This window comes from Bufo gargarizans, unplaced genomic scaffold (genome assembly GCF_014858855.1).
Source record: "Bufo gargarizans isolate SCDJY-AF-19 unplaced genomic scaffold, ASM1485885v1 original_scaffold_1781_pilon, whole genome shotgun sequence".
Classification (NCBI taxonomy): Eukaryota; Metazoa; Chordata; class Amphibia; order Anura; family Bufonidae; genus Bufo; species Bufo gargarizans.
The window spans coordinates 31,717-35,570 of NW_025334512.1; the positions used below are offsets into that span (position 1 = coordinate 31,717).

Genomic DNA, 3,854 nt, shown 5'->3' on the forward strand with positions numbered 1-3,854 from the left:
CTTGAACTGGGGCATCAGCTTCTACTGGAGCTTCTGTATTGGACTGCTCCTCCATAATAGATTGGGCACCCGACACCCCCTGTGCTTCATCATAATTACCATCAGGGCGACTGGGTTTCCATCTCCTCTGAACCATCCTGGCAGTTTTGCGCAGTGCTTCTGCATAGGAAAGGGCAGGGACCAAGGTCTTAGGGCACTCTCTGCATGCATGCCCGGTTTTCCCACAGGTGTCACATTTCCGGGCCATGGGGCATGCCCCAGCTTCGTGACCAGGTTCTTGACAATTGCGACAACATTTTCCGACAGTACATTCATCTGCAATGTGCCCAAACCTAAAACACATCCGACAGTATTTAGGCTGTCCAGCATAAGACAGAAACCCCCTATAACCTCCAATGGTAAAGTTCCCTGGAGGGTGTTTTACACCTCCAATGCCATCCGGAGAGGGGGACAATCTGACCCAGAACTTGTGCTTACCAGTAGCCAGTCCCCACCGGTCCAAGACTTTAGTTGGGCCTCTAACAGAAATACAAAATTGCAATAAAAAGGCACGTACCAGTTCCATAGGAGTATAGGGGTTGAAGAGATGTACCGTAATGACCTTCTCCTCCATCAGAAATAAGGGAAAGACGTCGAACTTGTGCAGAACTTAATCAGGATTAGAGACTTTTATGGCTTTCACCCTTTCAAAGAAGTCCAGGCAGATTCCTTCCTCGATGAGAGTAAGATCAAACCGACCGTTCCTGGGGAAATCCTTTAGACAAAGAATGTAGCGTAGATCCAACTCCAGCGTCTTCACAATAACTTCCTCCACCACGGTCGTCCTTCCAATCTGGGCAATGAACTCGGGCCAGACCAGGAAACGCAGCGTATTCCGCAGACCCTCGCGCTCCATGGCGAGACGCAGGAAGATTGATCGCCCTCTGGTGACTCGGGACTAGGCCGCTCCCCTATAGCAGCAGGGAGGTAAGACACAGGCTATAAACCTGTGCCCTCTCCCAGGCCGAGGAGTCGGGTACCCTCACCACCACCTCTGGCCAAGACACTTGATCTTAGCCAAAAGGCCGAGAAGCGATAACCCGCTCGGCCTCGACAACGGGGCCGCTGTTCGCAAATGCAGAGCACTTCTCAAGGCAACAGTCTATAGGCCTCAGCACCAAACACAGTCCGGGAGGCTTCTTTCTCTCACAAACCAGGGAAAACGTGCGTCCTACGCGCTGGAATCACCAGCATGCTCTACTTAGTGTTTTTCGTATCTGCATAGCTCCGCCCACAACTTCTGGTTATGCCTTTTCGTCGCACGCAATTCCTGGTGCCAAAGAACGCCAAGCAGAAACACAGATAAGGAGTGAATGGAGAGTAGTGTGAAAAAAAAAAAAAAAAGGTTGTATGCATTGTTGATTGTGATGTCACTGCCCCATTGTTGAGTGTTCCGTCAGAGCCCTTGTGTTGTCATCCACTGACCTGACCTTACTTGACCTCTGACCTGACAGGCCTCTTGTGACACGTGCAGTGTTCCGTCCATTGGCCAGACAAGGCAGGTCCAGCTATTGCTGATACATAGGAAGTGCTGGACTACTTTTTAGCCTACAAGTCATCCAGTTTAAAAGATCCACAAGAGAGAGACACAGGCAAACAAACTTTACTTATTTAATGAAGCACTAGGAAAACAAAATTGGTTACATCAAGCCAACTTGCTACAAAAGGGTCAATTCTAAGGAACAACTCAGCAGACTGCCAGGTGTGCACAACAGGCCCAAATCAAAACAGAGGTGCACGGAGTGGAGGTCCAAAAACTGCATTCAGGTGATATCCAAACACTTCATTCAGGTGATATCCAAACTCTTCATTCAGGTGATAAGCCAATTAACACAACAATTAAGCCATCAATCTTAATTGGATTTGGACTGTGAGGAGAGGTTACTGGCTGGGTGGGTTGCTTGGTGCTGGAACAAACCCACACACAGGTGATGCAATTAACAGATTGACAGGCTAGATGCAGCAGCAGGGATGTAGAAAGCAGCACAGCAAAACCCTCACAGAGGAAGGAGAAGCTGAAGTGCAGGCCTCCTGAGGCAGGGCACAGCAACTTTCCACTTGCTTGCTAGAAGGATCCTTGAAATCCATCACTCAATTTCATTCTGTTTTTTCATACTGGAATAGAAAGGGTGCACCGATCCTGGAGGTACTGCAATACCAGGTCAATGCTTGGAGTGGACAGAGCAAGCTCTTTTTCCATCTCCCTGTTCGAAAAATCCATTTAATATATGGTCCCCAGCTAGGGGACGTATCAGATATTAAACTGATAAGAACAGATTTTTTTTTTTAAGTTGATTACCCCAAAGGGGTAAATTTATTAAAAATCAACGTTTACATTAATAAGATACATCATACTCATAAAATCAATTTACATAAATTCATACATAAAATTGATTTAAAATAAGATTATATTACAGACCCCCATTCCCTTGAAAACCATTTGTGACACATAAAAGGCATATTTTTCTTGTCAATTAAATAATATTTATACATTTCTGCTAAAATCAATCTTAAAACATCGTCCTCAGAAATCGCATCATGTTTAAAACATAAAATATTCCTGGCCATCCACAGAGCTGCTTTAACACAATTAGTGATCTTCCATGCCATTGTCCTCTTTATTCTTGATGGGCATTCCAGACCTCCATAAAAAACACCGTCCATTGTTAAAACCCTTAGTCCTGTTATTTTCTTTAAAAGTGGGAACATCTTTGTCCAGATTTTTTTCGCAAAATAGCAGTGCCAGAATATGTGATAGACATCCTCCTCTTCTCTGCAACCTCCTCGTGGACACTCCGCGGTGCTGGTTAAACCTCTTCGGTGCTGGAATGCCCGGCATGGAAGACACTCGTGTACGCAGCTCCAGGCCAGGTCTTTCTGCGGGTAAAAAATATAGTTAATATTGACATCTTTCCAAATCTGTTTGCATTTTGTATCACTAAAATTCTTTATAGGGGCTGCCATTTTTCCATCTTTTAGTTCTTTTAAAATAATTTTACTGTTTTTCAATTCTTCTACCCTTTTTCCTTTTAAATTAAAATTAGTCACTATTTCCTCTAAAATTTTATAATAATTAGGTAAATTAAAAGCATAAGGTGAATTTAAAACATAAACTAGGACCAATAATTATCTTTAAAAAGGGTATCAAAACAGAAACTAAAATATTTAATTAAAAGGAACTCTTTTATATCTGGGAAGTCCTTACCACCTTTGTGTTTGGGAAGCATTACCAATTCTCTTCGGAGTTTCTCCATTCTCGATCCCCATAAAAAGTTAAAACACACTTTATTAATAATTTTTTAAAAGGCGTTTGGACGGCGGAAAAACCATACTTAAATATAATAAAATTGGTAAAATTATAATTTTTAAAACTAAAATCTTCCCTTCCATCGTTAGACTTCTCAGACCCCACATACCTATTTTCTTACCTATTTTTTCTGTCACCGTGTCCCAGCTCTTAAGACCATCATTTGACTCACTGAAGGTGATTCCTAAAATCTGCACAGACTCAGCTTCGGCAATAGAGATGTCCTCTAAAACCATTTCACCAATATTTAAAATACTACTTTTATTAAAATTAATTTTAAAACCAGAGGAGGAACAGAAATATTCGATTTGCTTAGATGTTTTTTGTATTGACGGGGTGTCCCTACCGATCACCGCCACATCGTCCATGTACCCCACAACTTTAGCCTCTAGTCCCCCCCCCCCCCGCCTGGCAGGGGGACTCCGCGTATTTGTTTGTCTTTTCTGATCGCACATAAGAGAGGCTCTAAGGCACAGATAAAAAGTAGTGGGGACAAGGGACACCCCTG

General features: G+C 43.3%; 1 non-coding gene across 1 annotated transcript; it reads right to left on the minus strand.

Moving 5' to 3' along the window:
* Positions 1–2,163: 2,163 nt before the first annotated feature.
* Positions 2,164–2,357, minus strand: LOC122923637. Its single transcript, XR_006387311.1, has one exon. It is a non-coding gene; the product is annotated as a U2 spliceosomal RNA (small nuclear RNA).
* Between the last annotated feature and the right edge of the window lie 1,497 nt (positions 2,358–3,854).